This window comes from Ictidomys tridecemlineatus, chromosome 5 (genome assembly GCF_052094955.1).
Source record: "Ictidomys tridecemlineatus isolate mIctTri1 chromosome 5, mIctTri1.hap1, whole genome shotgun sequence".
Classification (NCBI taxonomy): domain Eukaryota; kingdom Metazoa; phylum Chordata; class Mammalia; order Rodentia; family Sciuridae; genus Ictidomys; species Ictidomys tridecemlineatus.
Window position 1 is genome coordinate 5,780,923 of NC_135481.1, and position 21,950 is coordinate 5,802,872.

General features: G+C 39.7%; 1 long non-coding RNA gene across 5 annotated transcripts in view; it reads right to left on the reverse strand.

Annotated features, from left to right (window-relative positions):
• The window catches only part of LOC144377688 (uncharacterized), a 42,502-nt gene extending 20,776 nt beyond the window's left edge, over positions 1-21,726 (reverse strand). For all 5 annotated transcript variants that reach the window (XR_013438667.1, XR_013438670.1, XR_013438668.1 and 2 more), the window contains exons 1-2: positions 21,507-21,726; positions 21,111-21,240 (exon numbers count right to left, since the gene is read on the reverse strand). This is a non-coding gene — a long non-coding RNA (uncharacterized LOC144377688). The remainder of the gene's footprint in view (positions 1-21,110; positions 21,241-21,506) is intronic.
• Between the last annotated feature and the right edge of the window lie 224 nt (positions 21,727-21,950).

Here is a 21,950-nt window from a genome sequence, read left to right on the forward strand (position 1 = left end):
AAATATTTATGCAACCATGTTCATAGCAGCATTATTTACAATAGTAAAATGGTAGAAGCAACCCAATGTTCATCAACAGGTGAATGAACAAATTGTGGTATATACCACACAAAGGAATATTATTCAGCCTTAAACAGGAAGGACAATTCTGAAACATGATGCAAATGGATGGATATTGAAGATGTGCTATGTGAAATAAACCAGTCACATTCCACTTCATTGCACATATGTGAGGTATATAAAGGAGTCAAACTCATAGGAATAGAAAAGAGGATGGTGGTTGCCAACATCTAAGGGAGTAGGGAAAAGGAGCTGTTTAATGGGTCGAGGGTTTCACTTTTGCAAGATGAAAAAGTTCCAGAGATGAGTTGCACAACAATGTGAATATACTCAGCTTTGTTGGACCATGCACTTAAGAATATTCAAGATGATAAATTTTGTTGTGTGTATTTTACCATAATTAAAACTGAAAGCCAATGTGATCCCGGTGTGGTAACACACACCCAGTGGTTTGGGAGGCTGAGGCAGGAGGATTGAGAGTTCAAAGCCAGCTTCAGCAAAAGCAAGGCACTAAGCAACCCAGTGAGACCCTGTCTCTAAATAAAGTACAAAATAGGGCTGGGGATGTGGTTAAGTGCCCCTGGATTAAAAAAAAATGTGTATCTTTATCTGTATCTAGATTTTATAAAACACAAAATAAAAATACAAATAATTCCAAATTTATGATTAATCCTAAAAAATATAGAAAGATTAAATTTATCTGTTTAAAGAAGCAGATTCTCAGGCTGGTATGAAAATAAAATTTTAAATGTAGTGATATGTTATTTACAAGAGACACACAGAAACTATAAGGGCAGAGGAAAGGAGAGGTTTACTATAATTTTCTGAACAAATACTAGCCAAATAAAAGCCAATATTACCGTATTCCTGGATTAGGGCACTTACCTACAAGCCTTTAAATTACAAGAGGTAATTACAACCTTTCAAGGTGTAATAGGGAAAGCTAAATTTAAAAACTTTTAGAAGAAAATATAGGACAACATCTTCATCGCATCAGAGAATTGAAGGATCTCTTAATAACACAAAAAACACAAACCACATAAAAGACAGATGAGCTTGGCTCCATCAAAAATAGAAAACTTTGTGTAACAATAGACACTATGAACAATGTAGAAACACAAGTCATAGACCGGAAAAATTTTCACAATGCATTCCCCTGACAAACGATCAATATCCAGACTATATAAGGAAGAAACATACAAATCAACATGAAGAAGATCAATAAACCAATATAAAAATGAGCAGAGTAGTGGGTAGGAAATTCATGAAGACACCCAAATGGCCAAAACATGAAAAGATGCACAATCTACCAATCATTAGAGAAATACAAAATTAAATTGTGAGATGCCCATTTGCACCACTTTTGCAAGATGAAATAGTTAAGAGATGGGTTGCATAACATTAAATTGTTGAAAAATTTAGACTCTTGACAATGGAGAAGGAAGTGCAGAATCTGGAACTTTCCCATACTATTGACACAATTGTAAATTGTTTTGACCTTTCAAAGAGAAAATAGCATTTTGGTCCAGATGGAGTCACAGGGACTATATGTACTTTTTTCTTGAATTGACTGAAAAAATGAGACGAATCATAGGGAAGAGGGGACACTGGACATCAGGCAGTGTAGGACAGTGATCCCTGAGAGACGGAAAACAAGGCAAGTCCTGCAATGGCCTCAGCTTCTGTCTTCAGAATTTCTAGTGTCTGACTCAGGCCGAGCCCTGTGCACTCCTGAGCTGTGTTGAAGAGTCGGGAGTCCACAGAGGACAGGGGAGCTGCAGATCACAGGAAATAGCAGAGGAGGAAAAAAAGCTGCAGAGAACAAGAACAACTGAGAGATTTGAAGATAGCTCCCCTCAGCCTTCAGCTGAACACTGATCATTTATTTAAGGAACTACCCAAAGTTGGGGGGAAAAACAATGGAAAGAATTAGCAGGAGCCATATCTGCAATTTATACAAGTCCAGGAATAGTTTGTGTCACCAGCCAGAATAGAAAACCCTCGTAATTCACAGGATATCAGGGAGAGTGATCAGAAGAAATCAATAGTGGGGAAAAATTAGCTCTAGACTAAAGGCTGCTTGAACAAAATATGAAAGCAAGTCTCCAAAAGATCACACACAATGTCTTCAAGTAACTTAACTGTGTCCCAGGATAGAGCTCAAGAATATTTATAGGAAGTAAAAATATCTACCGGACTTCAAGCTGTGTGCATCTAGTGGCTTCCCTTTGAGGCCTCTAATTCTTGAACATGCACATGGGGATGTGCTGATTTATTGCAGTAATTGAGAAAAATTAGAAGGAACTCAAGGGTCCATCAATAGGGCAATGCATAATTAAATTGAAGTATATGCACATAATGGGATATTATAGCTTATTACAAGGAACTGAATACTTACATCTCAACATATCCAAACCTCAAAATATACTGTAGAGTTTTTTTTAAGTGAGTTAAAAAGATATGTGCAGCATGCTACTTTTCATGTGTATTATCAAGTAAGATGTATTGAGAGCCTACGTGGGCTAAGCACTGTTTAAGAACTTAGATACTATTATCTCACTTAATTCACCAAACTTTATTTTACAGATGATGAAACCGACGCACAGGACCAGTAGTTAGAGAAACTAATTAACATTATTTTTCCTGGTCCCTGAGGCCTGCTATGGAACTCTCTGTCTCTGGCATATTAGAACAATGCATACTAATTTTAGGATCAAATGAGGCGATCACTTCTGGATACAGGGACAGAGGAGGCTAGGGATGAAGATTATTTCATTTTTATTTCTTTGAAAAAAATCAAAACAAACCTGACAACATTCGAACGTTGGTTAAATCTAGGTGGTGAGTTGAGAGTAATTTGATTCTCTGTACTTTTTAATAAGTTTGAGTACTCTTATACTAAAATTTCTTAATTAAAAAAAATCTGTATAGAGGAGGCAAAGATGCCTCCTGGGGAAATAAGGACAGCAGACCTGAAGCCCTACCTCTTGTAATTTAACAATTTCTCTGGTGATTATAGTGGCTTGTCTTTGGGGGCAACTTGCAGAAAAGGACACTCTCCAGACCTGAACCCTCTTCTTATGACCTCCACTGCATCCCTGGCAAATGTACCAGAAATGGGAGGGAAAGGAGAGAGAGCAGGAGCCAGACCAATGACCAGACTCAGCTGGCAGATCAAGACAGATGCAGGAGTGGCCGTTTTCAGGTAGAGCTTTGACCCTCCTAATGGGGCACCCTGTCCCTCTGGGGAGGGAGCGGGCATCAGCAAAGATGTGCTGTATTTCCTGGCTCAGTCCACTGAGGAGAGGGATCCTTTCTTTCTTCACCCCATGCGCTTGGAGAAACTGCTTTGAGTCCAGGCACAGTGCTTTCCCCAAGGCCCCCATGGGGCTCACAGGCACAGAACGTTCCCAACAGGACACTGTGAGGTCAGGGTGGTCACTGGGAAGGTAACCAGGTTAAGAAAGGCTGCACCTCTGGCTCTTGGGCTAAGTCCATAGGTTTAGGGTTTTGTACAAGAAAGAGGGACCCGGGGCTGGGGATGTGGCTCAAGTGGTAGCGCGCTCGCCTGGCATGCGTGCGGCCCGGGTTCGATCCTCAGCACCACATACAGACAAAGATGTTGTGTCTGCCGAGAACTAAAAAATAAATATTAAAAATTCTCTCTCTCTCCTCTCTCACTCTCTCTAAAAAAAAAAAAAAAAAAAAAGAGGGACCCCAGTAAAAAGAGAGAGGGGCCTTTCCATACAAGCTGAGCCTTTATATCTTAAAAGATCATAAAGGAAGCACTCTGTTTTGGACCTCCAGCTGATGAAGTGGCATATCCCCGTGGCCTGTATGGTCAGGGAGTTTGTGGGACAGTAAGGCATGGTCAAAGGTAGCCCCCAGCGGTTAAAATGGGATCTGGTCAGAGTAGTTCTGTCCCAGTAGAGGAATGCCAGCGAAGGTCTCTCTGACAGCTCACACGACAATTTATCAAGCCTTTTCTTTGTGTCCTTTCCTATTGGTTCCCTACATTTCTCATTTTCTGGTAAGCAACCGTGGCTGGAGGTGGGGCAAGCCCGAAGAGGAAAGCAGATTACAAAGAGACATGTTTGACACACTAAGGGGGCCACACCTGGAGGTTATGGATAAAATGGCCTTTCTCTTTTCATCTAATATGGTGACTGTGCGCTAGAGAGGTAGGAGGCATAGGTGAAGCCCTACCAGATGGAAGGGAAGATAGTTGGGATCAGTTCCTTCTTTGCTACTTTTAAGACCAAATCATGATGGCAGACAACTACAGCTGCCATCTTATAACATTTAGTCAGGAATATCCAGGGAAAAGCCCTGCAGTGGGAAGGCTGTTGGGCAGATGACTTTCAGGGTATCAGTCAAAATTATTGAAAAACCCATCAGTTACAGGTGCCGAGATAATATATGAGTAAGCAAAAATCTCACATCCGGTGGAGGTGCCACACCCACCTAACCAACTCAGCCTTCTTTAGTCCCAAAGATTCTGTATTCTTACAAAACTATTCTTGGGTGAGTGTGGAAACTTGCCTAAGGGCTGTAAATATTTTACTGGGGATGGGGATGGAGGTGGTGAGGTGGTCTGGTAAGAGCTGGTTTCTTGAGATTCTTGCACATGTCTGCCAAGAGGTTGGAGCCTAGAAATCATTTCACTGTGTACGTTGATTTGTGAGGCATTTTATTTTGGCTGAAGGAGAGGAGACATAAGGCTGGGAGTTTCAACAGATAAGGACATGGGAGAAGGGCCAGTGCTTGAGTTTACATCCTGCCTCCTTGGAATGGGGGCTCCCAGCAGTGGCTATAGGAGGTTTTTTCAGAACTTGGGGCACAAGATGTGCCACTTTGTCATCTTGGAACTCTCAGTGATGCAGCATTGAGGGTGGAAAACTGGTGGGAGATGAGCATCCGGATGGGAGCTCTGAGCAGAAACAGGCTAAGCTTTAACTCAAGGGACCCCCATCTGCCCCGTCTACCAGGAGCCCACAGGCACTCTGTGGAGTGGGAAGTCTTCAGGGGGGCCACAGTCTTGTGGCTAAGTTGAAGGCTGCAGTGGAATGTGGACATTTGTGTTGTTTTCCGTTTGTATCCAGGGGCTGGAGAGCTTTGGTTCACTTAAAGGAGAGTTTTGTGGTATGGAAAGAAAAGGTGTCCGGAAAGACACTTTGGCAAACTGGAATTAAGGGGATCTCCAGAATCCCCTTTTGCCAGGACATCTCACTCTGTATCCAATGTCTACATTTGAGAGACCCTCTACTGAGACTGTCATCCTCTGCCAAAATTATCCAGGAGCACAGCAAACAGGCTTCAGAGCCAAAGGAACTGAACTTCAGTCCCAGCATGATTTCATTACCGATAAAGTGAGGGTGTCCTGATCAAAGTGTTGGATAAGATTTTTTTTTTTTTGTACCAGGGATTGAACTCAAGGGTGCTTATCCACTGAGCCACATCCCCAGCCCTTTTTTTTTTTTAATTTTATTTAAGGACAAGGTCTCACTAAGTGCTTAGGTCCTCACTAAGTTTCTGAGGCTGGCTTTAAACTCTCAATCCTCCTGCCTCAACCTCCCAAACTGCTGAGATGACAGCACATGCCATCATACCTGGCTTAGTGAGATGATGTATAGAGAATATGTAGACCAGTGGCTGGCACACAGTAAGTGTTGAATAAATGTTGACTTCTTTTCTGTTCCCCTTCACTTAGTTGAAGGAAAACAATCGTTTAAAAGTAGGATATAAACAGAATTTATTCTTCCAAATTCTTAGTTGGACTATGGGTCCTAGATTCTAGGGTCCCCTGGTATGGGACAACAGCTGGGCCTGACCCTGTGCCCCTACCCTGTGCCCCTAATAAATACCCCAGGCCTCTTCTATAGCCTTGGCATTCTTTGATTTTCCCTGGATTTCAAAATGGCTATGTCTAGCCAGCCTCCTCTCAACTAGCTGCCCTGGGCTGGGAGCATTGAAGCCTGTATTTGTCAAGTGACAACTTTAATGAAATATGAGGCACAGGCTCACATGCATTAGGGAAGTAACTGAACTTTCTCAGCTACATCACACTACAAAAAAAAACAGTACTGTGCAGCCAACCTCAGAGAGAAGAATTTCTTTCAGCCCTTTGTCTTGCCCGGGTATTTTATCTCCAGAAGTCAATTCCTTGGGTGTTGCTGTCTACACAGTACTCTGCTCTGTGCACAGTGAATTGTTGGAGGGGGGTCTAGGAGATTTCTGCCATGCAGTTACTTTCTTGTTAATCAAAAGGCAGCTTCTTTGTTGCTTTAATGCAGGAAAGACAGCTTGGTGAGCCAGCCAGCCCATGGTGCAGCTGACAACACGATGGATCTAGAACCACAAGTGAGAGCAACTTTGGGCTCCAAGAGCTGTCTAGTGAGGGATACTGAAATAATGGTGAAGTCAAATCTTGGTGCATCACTCTCTTATTGTAAGATGATTCTAAAGAGAGGAACTGGAGAGGCAGCAAGTGACTAGGGGTAACCTAGAGGGTGGTGGTGTAGGGCAAGTTAGACACCTTCCTGGAGGTCATGCAGGTCCAGATCTCCAGCCACGTTTGGATTCTCTTAACCTTGGGTTTCTTTGGTCACCCAGAGGAGACAGATCCTGGGAAAACAAGTCAGGTTAACCCATGGGAAGCCATGATTAAGCCAGCTACGCTGTACTAATTTGTTATTGGAGGGCCAGGACCAGTGAGGGGGATAGATGTGCTTAGGAGGCTAATGACAAATCAAACTGATGCTTGGTAAGTGTGAAGTTAGAGCAAAGAAGATTGTTTGTCTAGGCTATAGTAAGAATCCAGAATGGTTTCCCTCTCTTTCACCCTCCCTCCTTTCCTTTTTCTCCACCCCCACCCCCCACCCACTTTCATTCAGGACTGCATGGGCTTTTACCATGTGCCTTGTCTTTGCCAGGTGCTGGGGATATCTAGCTAACCACTTCTATCCCTGGAAGCTCATATGCAACCTAACAGGGAGGGCAGCACACAGACCATATGGAACGCAAGTGTTAACAATGCTTTTTTTTTTCACCATTAAGGTAGGGGGGCTCAGAGGATCATGAAATAATAAACACAGATCATTGATAACATGGTGCATGGCTCATAACCTCTCAAGAAATGTTGATGGCCATTATTTTTATACCTGGTCTCCTTATATTTTAGTGAGCACATAGCAGAGGCAGGGTGTATTCTCCTGGAAGTCTGGGAAGGCTTTTCTTGCAGGAGTGTGGAGGATGAATGGGCTCCTTGCAGAGGAGAAAGGGTGGAGGACTCTATACCATTTTCAGAGAATGACAAGGGACCCTGAGGTAGGGGAGAGGATGGAGCACAGACTAGGATGAAGACACAGATTATAAAGTGACAGTGCGACCTCTGAAGGAATGATGAAGGTCAGTAAATAGTGAAAGCACCACTGGTTATGTGGAAAGTCAGCACTTTTGATGACAGAGACCATGAATTAGATCAATTAGGAAAAGACACAGTAGGAAGCACTGGTCAAGGTGTGAGATGATGGGGCCCATCCTAAGGTTTTATAAATGGAAATGGAAATGAGAGGCTGGATTTATGAGATATGGAGGAAGTAGCATTATCAGAAAATAATTACTGATAGAACTCTGGAGGGGGAAAAAGAGGAATGATTGAGTATATCTCTTGGGCACAAGAGAAGGAAGATGGTCTCCTTAGCTCAAGTTAGGCATGGGAGGAGGAGGAGGAGGAGGAGGAGGAGGAGGAGGAGGAGGAGGAGGAGGAGGAGGAGGAAGCGGGAGGAAGAAGCAGGAGAAGAAGGTGATTTCCGTTGGATGAGGATGCAGGTGCTTGAGGGACATGGGGTGGAGATGGTGGAGGTTGGAGATGCTGCCTTGGAGCTTGTTAGCAGGGGTTACTGGAAGTCCTGGTCACCAAAGAAAATGTATGGAGAGGGAGAGGACAAACCGTTGAGGTGTTCAGAGAAGGAGGAGGCTGAGGAAGGGGTGATGAAGAGAAGCCAGGAAGGAAGGTGGGGGAGGGTGTGATCCCCTGCACCCAGTAGCACAAAGGGGCAAGTGGAAGGAGGACAGAAGAGGTGACAGTGCTGCTTTTCGGGCAGGTCCTGTTCCCAGACAAAAAGGGACAAGTATTAGTGACTCATTCAATTCCTCTTTTCTCAAATTCCTTATTGGGCCACAAAAATTTTGTTGGCTGCAGTATAGTTTCTTGTCTGTCCTATTGCCTGGCCCAGTGGGTGTTTGAATAAAGGCAGAACAGTGAGATCTTATCATTTTCAGCCTGACAGTGAATCTTCCTTCAAGCCCATAATGAAGGTTTTAGAAGCTCCTCCATCCATCCAGGAACACACTGATCTCTCTTTAGGTGAATGGATTTCCATGGAAACTAATCAAATTCACTTGTTCATCATTTCTCTCTGTGCCAGTGTCAACAGGTTCTGACCCTGTCTCCTCACTATGGCCCTGGTCCATGTTGGGTGGTACTGTGGCGGGACCTGCCCATCACTGACCATCTCTTCTACACCAGGTATAAGGCTTTGTGGGGAAGAGAGCACATGGTCTCCATCTAGACATTGTCTAAGAGAGTGTGCTGCCCACCTGTAAATTCTGGTCTTTCTACCTTTAGCATTGAGATATTTGGCAAGTTATTGAAGTACTATTTCATCGTGTATAGAATAGAACTGAATCCTAATTCATGGGCTTGGGGATTAAATTAAATGAGATATGAAAAGTAGGGCAGCAAAAATTCACAATAACTAATCTATGATACCAACCTAGGAGCACTTCAAACAGATGAATGGATAAAGCAAATGTAGTATATATACACAATGAAATATTACTCAGCCATAAAGAAGAATGAAATTATGGCATTTGCAGGTAAATGGATGGAACTGGTCACTATCATGCTGAGCAAAATAAGCCGATCCCCAAAATCCAAAGGTCAAATATTCTCCCTGATATGAGGATGCTAACACATAATAGGGTGTGGGAAGGGAAGAATATTAAGTTCACTGGATTAGATGAAGAAGAATAAAAGGAAAAAAGGGAGAATGCGAATAGAAAAGATAGTAGAATGAATTGGACACAATTCTCCTATGTTCATTTATGAATACATGACCAGTGTAGCTCCACATCATGTACAACCACAAGAATGGGGATTTATACTCTATTTATGTATAATATGTCAAAATACACTGTACTGTCATGTATATATGAAAAGAACAACCAAAAAGTAGGGCAGCAAGCAATAACTTGCCATTGTTGGGATTGTTATATTGTTAGTTTAAAATGCATTAAGTGTATAAGTTAAATCAAGAAAAATTGACAACTCTTAAGCATTATATCTAAATTAGGAAATGGAACTCTGTCTCATTTATTCCAGTTTTCTTTTGTGTCCTAAAAGTAAATGTCCTCCTTTTATTCCATGCTCTTGCAATTTACTTGTTATTTTTGTTGATAATAATAGCCAACATTTATGGGAGGCATCTCTTGGGGAGATCCAAAAGGCACACAATTTCAATCATTTCTCACAAGCCTCTGAGGAAGGCACTGCTATAATCTCCATTTTGCTGATGCTCCTGAACTGGTGCAGGACTCCTTCATCTAAGATATGGGAGAAAGATGTGATCTGAGGACTGAGATTTCTAACCTTCTTCTCATGTTCTACTGATGTCTGAGGTGTGGGCTTTGTCTCCACTTGGCTTATGGTCTAGTAGAGAAAAGAAACTTTGTCTTTGTTTGTTGGTTTCCTCAATGTTTATTGTTTCTATTTCTTTGGGGGTCAGTTTTGAGAATTGATGTTTCTATTGACCAATATTTTTAAAAAATTATGGTCTGGGGAGCTCTAGGATTGTACAAACAGGCCAGAGAGGTTACTATGGGTCAGAGTAGCCGGCATGAGGGTGCCATAGCAAGGGGTTGGGTGTCCCTGGAGGTACAAACTTAAAGTAGTTTAAATCTAGATTCCCAGATCTGTTATGAGTGTCAATGACTATTTTTTATATTCTTCCTGTTCGCAGCTAAATATAAGAGCATATTATAGATACTTGCTTTTCCTGATTAGGCTAGTTTTATATAGTATATTGATGTAATAAAAAAATAGCTTTTGGGTGAATTTATCAATTTTATATTTCTTACTAATATTTAATTTTGGTCTATATCATTATTCTTTTTTCCTCTTTTCCATTTTTTTTACCTAATATATTGAGTTAATTTATATTTATTCCTCAGTAATTAATAGATTTATAATAATAACTTTGTTTTTTCATGTTTTTATTAGTGCTTTATAGTTATACATAATAGTGGGGTTCATTTTTTGTTAATAAAATATAATATTTCATTTTTGACATATAATTATGTATGTACTTGTATATAAATCAATCAATGTACACACAGTTTTAAACAAGCATAATTTCTATAAAATACCTAGTAATAAAATCAATATAAAATTTATGGAGTTATTTTTGTTCTATCTATATGCATGACAGTAGAGTATATTTTGACATACTATACATATGTGGAGTATAACTTATTCTAATGAGGATGTAGGGTTCATTTTGACATAATCATACATGCATGGAATTTAATTTGTTCCCTTTCAATCCCCACTACTTCCTCTTTCCCCCAAAAGTTTGTCTTTGATTACTACTATTTTTTAAGCATTTCATAACTTTTGTTTTAATTTTTCTTGGAATTATTTAGGATGCAGCTTTTTAAAAATTTCAAGACATTAGATTTAAAAAATAAATATCTTATTAGGCTTGGAAAATGAGTTCATATCATTTCTACTTTGAAGAGGGTCTTATCAAATTTTCTTCATCATCCAACATAGACCATGTTTACAGGCACCATAAAAATAGCCTAAAGTTCATAGGAGCCAGATTATAAATTTGTTAATCTGCTTTACTAATTTAGGTCCTTTCTATTCTTATTTCTTATATGCCTTCCTCATCTGCAGGAATCCGAAGGAAGTGTGCCAATCTTTCTCACTGCTACTCTGTTATTTCTGTCTTTTAAAAAAAGCATATTTAGATATGCTGTTACTTATAAACAAAACAAAGACTGTTGCCTTCATGAATTGACGTCACAACAGCAACAATACTATGATTCCCTCTGTTGCTATAATGTTTTACCCTTGAACTCTACTTTTTCTGACATTGATGTTGCAACCCCTGTTTTTTCTGGAAGTTTTCATTGTTGTTGCTACTGTAAAAATCCTCCAGTCTTCATTTGCTAATGGAAGATGACAGTAATAGAGCCCATCTTCTAGGATGTTGGAAAGAGTAAATAAGATCATACATGTCAAGTGCTTAACACGGGTTTGTTATTATTATTAATCTCAAAGAAACAGAAATCATGAACTTATTTGTTCTATTTTAAATTCATTCTCTCTCTCTCTCTCTCTCTCTCTCTCACTCTCTCTCTCTCTCTCTCTCTCCTTGGTACCAGGGGTCGAACCCCGGGCGCTTAACCTTGGGTATGCCATTTAAAACTTATAAATTACTTCTGGAAATTCCCATTTAATATTTTCAGACCACAGTTGCCTCCGGGTAATTGAAGCCACAGAAAATGAAACTGCGGGATCTGGGGATGCTGCTGTAATTCTCTGTGTATTCCCCCTTTCTTCTCCCAGGTGCCTACACAGTGCTGATGCGCGGTGGGTGCATGTGGATGGATAAAGTGATCACAGAATGACTAAATACACAATGCTTTATCCCCCCACCCAGGCTGGGGGAGCTTGCTTCCCCACTGAAACCCCCATTTGTCTTTGAAGATGAGAAGAAATCAGAGTGATTTGTCTTTTCCCAGTGTACCCTACATCTTCCTCTTACACAATTCTCTCCAGGAGTCCAAGGGAACAAAAGGGACCTGGCTCATGATTACAAAATGGCTGAGACAAGGAGGAGAGAGGTGTAGAAACCTGGCAAATACAGCCCTCGTTGCTGAAATGTCAAACCGAAGGAAGTCAAGCCCATTAATCTTGTTTTATTGCAAGATTCAAAATCGCCATGCTATGGCAGCCACAAAATTGATGGATGGGTCTCCCTGTGTTCACCCAGCACCTTGGCTGCCTGGGAAACCAGACCCCAGACGAACAGCAAGAGGAAATTAAAACCGCCCTCTGAGGTTTTTCAGTAACTGCCGCTAGAGAAAGATGGGCATTCATGGTCTCCAGCCACCACGTTGTGTACGCTTAGGTTTACTGCCTTTTTTTTTTTTTTTTTAAATAAGCAAATCAAAGCAGCAGCAATGCCACAACTATCACAGTAAATCTTAAGCAACTTCTCGCTCCAGTGAGCGGCGGGAGTGGGCACAACCTGGCTGCCTTGTTGCTTAAGGCCATCAGGCTGGGATCTTACTTGCTTTTTTTGTTAATGAAGTAGGTGAAAAACAGGAACCCCTGGTCGTTTTAATTTGCAATCCTTTGATCACCAGGAAGCTGAAACCTTTTTCCATATGTCAGTTTTCCAGTTGGAACCCATCTTTTGTCAATAGCCATTTTCCTTCTGTCTTAATATAATTAATGGTTCAGTTCAGCAGTTCCACATTTATTGTGGGGCCAGCACTTTCAGTGCTAGGCATCTGGAGGTGAGTTATGTACATCCCATTCCCTAACACAGTACGGAAGGTGGGCGGGGAGGCCGAGAGAACAGGGCACAGACAGAAAATACCCCTTCCACCAATATTTTTCCTGGTTTTATTACTTGCCTTCTAATTTTTGTTATTTTTTTAAAAACACAGACATGTTTCTGGTTTTTTAAGGTTGAGAATCCCCTACCTTTCTCTTTGCAAATTACTTTTATTATTTGTGAAATATTCATTTCTTATTTTAGTTTTCCACAGTCAAGTGTTTCAAAATCTCAAATCCAGCTGCAATTTATTTCTATGTTAGATGTGTATAGTTATAGGTCTTTTTTTTTTTTTTAAATCACTTTGATTCCACAAACATTAGATTGGGTAATATTTCCTTTCTCAGTAGTTTTTGATGGCTCTTTTGTTTGTTGTATATAAAATTCACACATAGTTTATATTTGTTTTCTCTTGGGCTGATACGGTGCTCTTTTGATTATTGTTGAACTGTAATACATTTTAATATCTGGCAGAGCCAGCACATCCCAGATTTTTCTCATAGTTTATCCTATTTATTTTGTCTTTAGAATACTAAGGATTTTTTTTTCTAGTTCCCCAAAAATACTGAAAGAAATAATTTTTTTTTACATTGTATTCAATCTGTAGACTTATTTAGGGAAACCAACATCTTTACAATATAACCTTTCTAGAACCATCCACAAATGTATTATGTTTTTACTTTTACTCAAATTCTTTTAATTTATCCAAAATAGGATGTTTTGTTTTTAAAGGTCACTTCCATGAAATATTGATGTTTATTATAACAATCTATGTTTTTGCTATAATTTTTAATCTATATTTTATTTGCCCACAGCCAATGTGCAAAAAAAGTGCCATTTTGTTATATCTACATCTCTATCTATCCATCTATCCTTTATCCTGTATCTGGTTAACTTACTACATTTAAAAAAAAATTCTGGAGGTTTTCAGTTAAAACTTTCTGTTTATAAAAGTATGTAGTCATAGTAACAAAGCATAATGGTACTTTGTCTCTTTCTAATTAATCTGTGTCTGTTATAGTGTCCTTTCATTCTTGGGTTATTTCAAGATTATATGAAATTTAAATGGTGATTGAGAGCATTCTTAGTTCCTGAATTGAGAGGGAACATCTGTTTGTACGGTTTCACCTTTAAGTATCACTTCGAGGAGACTGAGCTGAAGATATTGTTTTTATTATAACAATACCAACAGTATAAATCCATATCTTGGTGCATATTATTATGTGGTATTATGTGCAAAGCACCATTCTATGTACTTTACACACAGGTCACTTCATTCATCCTTTATGCAAAAAGATTATTTCCATTTTACAGATGGGGCCACAGGACACAGAGGGGTTGATAAGTAAGTGCCCAGGTCAACAGCAGAGAGAAGTCATGAATCCAGTCATCTGGCTCCTATGACCAGGCTTATAACCTCTTCTAAAGAGTGTGTTTTTTAATAATATTATGAAGTGTATTTTATTAATACTGCATCAAAGAGCAGGAGCAAATAACATTTTGGTATCTATCAAAATGACCATGAGATTTTTCTTGCTTGATCTTCTAATGAATTTTAACAGATTTCTCCCTGTTGAGGCTTCATCCTCATCATCACAGCATAAACTTCTTTTACTCTATATTATTTCATTTCTTACAGATTTTCTTAGTAATTTACTTTAATAATTTTTATATGAATAAAAGTGATTGGTTTAATTTAGAGTTTTTCTGGGTTATGTGGTTCTTTTAAAACTTTTCCTTCTTAATTATAATTTAAGAAATCTACACGGTCAGCAAAGCTGCAAAAAGCAGAGAAACTCCTAGAACTGAAAAATCATCACCGGCTTGCCATTTTTGCTTCAAGACTTGTTTTGTTTTTCTTAAAAGATATGTAACTTTTGAGGCCAAAAAAAAGTCTCCTTTAATTCCACTTGTTGGTCTATACCCAGAAGAATTGAAAGCAGGGACTCAGAGATATTTGAGCAGCATTATTCGAGGTATTGAAGGTAGAAGTGACTCATGTGACAACTGGCAGATGAATGCCTGAGCAAATGTGATATAACCATACAATGGAATATTATTCAGCCCTAAAAATGAAAGGGATTTGGACACATTTGACAACATGGATGAAACATGAAGACATTTGGTTAGATGCAATAAACCAGAAACAAAAAGACAAAGCCTGTTTGATTTCACTTAAATGAGGTACCTAGAGTAGCCAGATTCTTAGAAACAAAGTAGAGTGGTGATTGCCAGGGGGTAGGGGGCTGGGGAAAGTGGGGATTTAGTAATTAATGGGCATAGAGTTTCAATTTTGTAAGATGGAAAGAGTTCTGCGGGTGGATGGGGTGACGGCTGCGCGACAGTGTGGATATGCTCAATGCCACTGAACTGTACACTTAAAAGTGGATCAGATCATAAAATTTAAATCATATGCATTTTACCACAGTTAAGAAAAAAGGAAAAAAAAAAAAAAAGAATGCCCTGCATGTTAGTCAGCTTTCTGTCTCTGTGACCAACACTTGAGTTCAAAAACTCAACAGGAGAAATAATTTATTTTGGCTCATGGGTTCAGAGGTTTCCATCTGTGGTTGCTCTCCCATTGCTCTGGGGCCTGTGGGAAGGCAGCGCATTGTGGCAGGAGCTCAGGGCAGAGGAAAGCTGTTCCCCTCATGGCATCCAGGTAGTAAAGCAGGGAACTGGGATCCCAGAATTCCCTTGAAGGGTAAGCGCCCAGTAACCTAGCCTCCTTCCACTAAGCCCCACCTCTTAAAGGTTCCATCACCCTCCAGTTACCCTACAAGCTAGCAAGCGAGTCAAGCACACATTGCCTCTGGGGGACATTCAGAGCCCAAACTGTAGCACCCTATTATTTTACCACCTCCCCTCGGGTGTCCAGAGGAAATCACTTAAATGAATTTAGTGTCTTCCATTCTCTGTGTTATATTTTAAAAACACACATACGAGTCCATGAAAGATTAATAGTGTTCTTTTGTGTTTTCTAAAATTTCCATCGAAAGTAATATACTGAATAGAACATTCAGCAACTTGACTTTTATTACTACATTTTATTTATCGATTTCTCTGTTGTTATTCAAGGGCTTTTCAATTCCTTTCCTGCATCAAACAATCCTGTAATGAGTGCGTCTCCTTACAGAGCAGAGATTCTCTAAAGTGTAGACCTGGAACTGAAATGCTGGGGCACAGGGTGAATGTTTTCAATTATCTTAGATAATGTTAATTTGCTCTGGAAGTTATTATCTAAATGTACATATCCACCAGTGGAGTGTGAGAGTACCTGATTCCTCATTGCTTCAGCAAGACCAATATTGACAATTAAAAATAATTTTTCTTGGCAATTCAATGGGTATGAAATGACATATCATTACTAATGACCTTGAATATCTTTCCATATATAAACCATTGATTTTTTCCCATCTGGGAATCACCTGTTTTTTTTCCCTTCTTTGTTTCTTTTTCTTTTTCATTTTTGTTTAAATTTTACTGGCTTTTTCTTGATTTGTAGAAGCTCTTTAAATATTTTGGAGATTGATTATTTTGCTTCCCACATATCACAAATATATTTTCTAGTTTCTTCCTTTAATGTTATTAGGTTTTATCACCACAAAGATTTTAACCTTGGTGTGGTTAGGTTTAAAAGTATTTTGTTATGATTTGTGCTTTTTGTCCTTAAGAAATAATTCCCCACCCTCTGCCCATAAAATGTTATCTGATATTTTCTTCTAATTGATTCAATCTTCCTTTGTTTAATTAAAAATTTTATTCAACATCTAATCTGTGTTGGGACTTCATCTCTTCAAGAGCAGCAATTTGAAATGTATGGAATGAATTAAATTTTTCTTTAATGCTTGAGAATTGACAATTGGTTGGAGATTGTGAGTGTCCTAAATGTTTGTGCACCTTTATCAATAAACCCAGGAGACTCTTTGGGAAATCTTTCCTTTTTGCCTTTTATTCATTCTGGGGGATGGATGAGTGGGGTGTGTTTTGCAATCCTCATGCATATTCTCACCCACACAAACATGCACATGTGCACACACACAAACACATAAGTGTGCAAGGAATATCTATCTTTGAAATTTGAAGTTTTCTCATCATACAACTATATGTAACATTGCCACATACCTTAAACTTGTCCTTTTCTACTTGTTATTGGATTTCCATTCTCATTTCTATTTGTTCTATTTTCACATGGTGTTAAAAGGTTGACCAAGAGATTATTTATATTATTGTTTTGCTTTCCTTTCAAATTTCTGGTTGTTAGTGACACTATTACAAGTGACTACTTCTATTCTTATTACAACAGCAACTACCACCATGGCCTCTTGAGATTTATTAGCCTTTATCAATTGCTTATCAGACACTGTTCTTGGAACTTGTCCAGGCATTGCTTAATTTTTTCTTAAGCAACCTGATGAAGATGGTGCTATGTTTCCAGATGAGAAAATAGGGAACAAAGAAATTAAATATTCCAAAGTCTCAGAGCCATGTGTGTAAGAGTGGCGATAGAAACCGGGACTCAGCTGACGTGAAAATTAGGTCTTGTCAGGTTACGTTCTGTTGTTTTTCTTTTTCTTTCTTTTTTTCCTTCTCATTCAATTATTTATTTCTTTTCAAATTTTTTCACTCATTTTTCTATTTTCTCTTGATGTGGTTTTCTATTCCAAAAATTTTAAATTAATTCTGACTGCTCATCCTCCCACCCCACCCCTATTCTCTTAATTTCCTCTGTCTTAGCAGAGTCTTTAGGGTGTTACTTTTAGTTTCCACATGCATGAACTTCTTTTCTTTTTAGCATGCATTATGAATGTATTGCATTATGATCTCAAAATATTATCTATAAACTCCTGCTCATGTATATTTTCCTTATGATTCAGTCTATGATCCGTTTTTGCTTATAGACCAAGTGCATATACTTCAAAAGAAAAAAAAACATATTTGTGGATTATAAGGTTTGGTTTGTTGAGAGCCACAGCCGAAGGGGCCCCAGCAAACTTCCAGCTGCCAGCAAACTTCCAGCTGCCAGCTGATGATTGGCTCACAGCGGCCCCAGCAACATCTAGCTGATTGACTCCTCTGCGGTGATGCTCATTGGGCTGTTTCCCTGCCCTTTCAGACCACGGAGCTGCTCATTGGGGGACTTTTTTGGCTCCGCCCATGTGACCCAGCCAATCGGCCTCAAGAACAGGAGGATTGTGGGAGATGGAGAGGCTAGTGGTTGAGAGAGAGGCTTGTGGGAAGCCGGTGGTGGCAGTTGGGCTCTGAGGGTTTTTCCTGAGGAGCTGTTGTGTTTGGCCTATGTGGTTCTAAAAATAAAGTTTGTTTCTTTTGACAAGTGGCTCCTGAATTGTGCCCAGCCAGACTGCGGCATTGGTTAAAGTATATCAGATGTACAAGATTTATTGCATTGTGCATTTTTTCTATGTCCTCATTTAATTTCTGTGTATTCAGGTCTGTAACAGATTGATAATGGTAAGATTCATTCTCCCATACAAGTGTGTTTGTGTTTGGTTTCCCACATTTTATTACAGTTCTTGCTTTATGCACTTGTGAATCTTTCAAATGCTATGCTATTCAGAATGAACTCTGTTATTCTTTGGTTTGAATTCGACTGGCACATTTGGGCCCAATAAATTATTTTTAACCTTTTCTTATTTTTATGTTATAGACATGTATCTTATGCTCACTTGAACACTAACTTGAAAAAGAACCCACAATCTTTAGAAAGCTTGAGACAGGACACTTGCCATTTTTATAATCAAGTCTATCTATCATCACATTTTATTTTCATGTCCTCTCATCTCAAACATTTACCATTTCTTTGTGATGAAAACATTCAAAATCCTCTGTACTAGTTATTCTGAATTCTATAATACTGCTAATTACAATGTCCCTCTGCATACATACAACACTAGAACTTTTCTTTTGATCTTTGATGTATAATTTGACAAATGGTTATATTATACTTCATTCTCTGTTTTTAAGAGTTTTAAAGGGTATTTATTTAATTTTTGTTTTTGAATTTGATTGACAGATAACAATCATGCATCTCCATGGGGACAAAGGGTGATATTCCGCCATAGCTGTACATTTGTATTGATCAACTCAGGATCCTTAGGTTTCTCCACCATCCCATAAAAGATGATTTGTGACCAATATATGAGCCCCCCATGTCTCATTTTTGCAATCCTTATTTTTAAGATTTCTAAACAAATGCAATTTAATTCCCATTTATAAATGCTGAAAGAGTGTATAAGCTTTGCTTCTTTTCTTTCTTCCTTCTTGCTTGTCCTGTTCTTAATTGGTAAAATCTGCATGTGCACGCTACTCTCTCTTCTCATTCTTTTTTATATTTTCATGTCCTCTCATTTCAAACATTTACCATTTCTGTTTTTTGAGGCCTAGCTTTAGTTAGTAAAATAAATTCTTTAATTCTATTTTTTTCCTGTTATGATCTTATTCTGCTATGGTGGAATATCACCCTTTATCCTCATGGAGATGCATGATCATTATCTGTCAATCAAATTCAAAAATAAAAATTAAATAACTACCCTTTAAAGCACTTGAAAACAGAAAATGAAGTATAACATAACCATTCTTAAGATTATTTGTCATTTTTTTTAATTTAATGAGCAGATGGGGACATAAGATTTCCTGAGTAATTTTCTAAACTCAAACTCCCCTTTTCTTCTATATTTTGTGAGTGTCCAGTGTGGAGTGGATTCTTGCAAGCTATATTATTTGACCATTTTAAAGTGAAATACTGTAGACCTTATGAAGAAATAACCCGGCATCTGTAGCACATTCTTAGGTAACATCCTAATTCTTAAAGGATTGTGAAAGTCATGACTCTAGTTTCTTCTATTATTACCTTTGCAAGTGGGAGGAAAAGTGAAGGAAGAAATGGTCTTTTAATGAACACTATTATAAACTGGATCATGTCTCCCCAAGATTTATAGATTCATACACTGAAGCCCTGAACCCCAATGTTATTGTATTTGGAAGTAATTCAGGTGCAGTGAGATCATAGGGTGGGCCCTATTCCCCTATGGCTGGTGTCCACAAAAGAGGAGGAGATGCCAAGAATGCACACAGAGAGGTGGCACTACAGAACCAGCCCCCTACCCCCCCACACCTTGGTCTTGGACTTGCAGCCTCCAGAACTGTGAGAAAATATCTTTCTTTTGTTCAAGACAGTCAGTCTGTGATTCATTGATGACAATCCTTGTACTAGCAAATAATTAACAACATTTCTATGCCAGGCTCAAATTTAACCCCCAAATCCATCTGATTCCAAAGCATGTGCTTTTCCTTTCATGTCATTGCCTCGAAATCAGAAATTATTCAGGTTCTGGTTCCTTTGGGTGGAATCTACATTCACTTCTGTGCAAAGTGTGGAACATCATCTCAGTTCCACACGTGAGTTGGCTGACACTCTCAAATCCACTTACCTTGAGCTTGAAGAAAGCAAAGGACCCTCCTTGTACCTCTGTCCTGGGGAGTATGCCCTCCTCTCTGAGTCTAGTTTATTAATTTTTGTTCCTTCTATGCAGGAGAGTTTTGTTCCTGATCCCCACCGTAACACAATTAATTGTATTCATGTCACTCTGCATTCTCGATCACCTCCTCCTTCCTCCCTCTCTTTCTTCCTTTTGCAAGTGGATAATTGTGTATTTATTTCTGTAATTATTTTAAATGCCATCTGTCTCCTGTACTGATCTGCAGACTCCATGGAAGCATGAACTTGTTTTCCTTCTCACTGGGAGTGTGACAGGGACTTAGAGAGGCTGCCTTTTTTCTAGAAGCAGTGATTCCTTACTTAGGCCTGGAGGTGCCCAGTGGGAAACTAAAGGCAGGATGAAGCTTGGCATCTCTGCCTTGGACTTTGGGTCAGTTTCCTGTTTAGCTCTACATGTAGGCAGATTGATCCATTAAGGGGTATTCATCTAAAAACTAGCAATAGAAGACTTATTAGCCTTAAATTTACCTAAACTATCTTGTCTCCCTTCAAGCTTGAGCCAAGATTTGCAGGGATGTTTGACTGTCAGCTTTGACAACATCAGACCCCTGAAGTGGTGCATAGAAAATTCCAGTCATCTTCCCGTCCACCATCACCGGTCTAATAGGTAAAAATCCTGAGCAACAAGTGGAAATTGCCCCCTCAAGCAACAAGGACTTTTTCAGCGCCACCTCGCAGAACAAACACTGAAAGAATAATCAATCAGACCAGTTTGACAGAGGCTGCTTAATTATGCATATCACTCTCCCCTGCCCTAATTCTTCTTCTATTTAAGCCTAAAGCTCCTGTCAGCAACCCGAAGATAGGACTGAGAGGCTGGATCTCACTTTGCCTTCCCAGTACTGATTCAATACTGATTCAATACAGATTAAAATTCTTTTCCTGCTTTCCACCAGTACCTGTTCTGCTGGTACTTGGGTGAGTAGCTGGACCTGGTTTGTGGGGACCCCCAGAGTCAATCAGGCCTCTGGTCTAGGACGCCAGGAACAGAAGCACAGACCCTGGCATGGAGCAGGCACTCATGTGTATCTGTTGATTAAAGGAATGAGGAAATGAGCTACTAGAAGGAGCCTCCTTCTCCCATCCAACCAGACTTTGGGAATATATCCCAATCTCATGGTGCACAGGGCCCTCTCAAACCTCCCAGAGTTAGATTTCTAAATGTTCTCCCAAAGTCCCCAAGTCCCCACACTGTGATTCTGTGTCATTGCTGGGTATAAGCCCTCCTGTTTCAGACCCACCACAGTGACAGCTGAAAAGGAGAAAGGCAGATTGGAAACTCTAAGAGGACTCACCCCACCCTCCGATGGTGACCTCCGAGCAGACTGGGCTCCTGAGGTCCTTGGAGTAGGTGAGGCCTCTGGAGCAGCAGCCAGGCTTATGTGAGACACAGTTCCAGGGAAGGAAGTGCCTGCAGCCGGACGGTGTCTGTGGGTAAGAGTGGGTGACACAGCCCACCCTCCAGTGTCTCTGGGGCCCCAGGCCTCCTTTCCCTCATCGTCCCTTCCCTGTCCATTCTGAATCAGTTCCTGGACTTTCAAGGCTGGTCTGCTGTGACTCAGCACACGTGCCACCTCAAAGAACTGGCGGGAGCACAGACACAGAGGTGTGGCTCACACAGAATGATTTTGCTTGGGAGGGAAAACTTCATGAATTCTCAGATCTCAGCAAACAGGGGGTAATTAGGTAATACAATGGCTAATGAATTTAATGCAGATAATTACAATTTAATGCATATT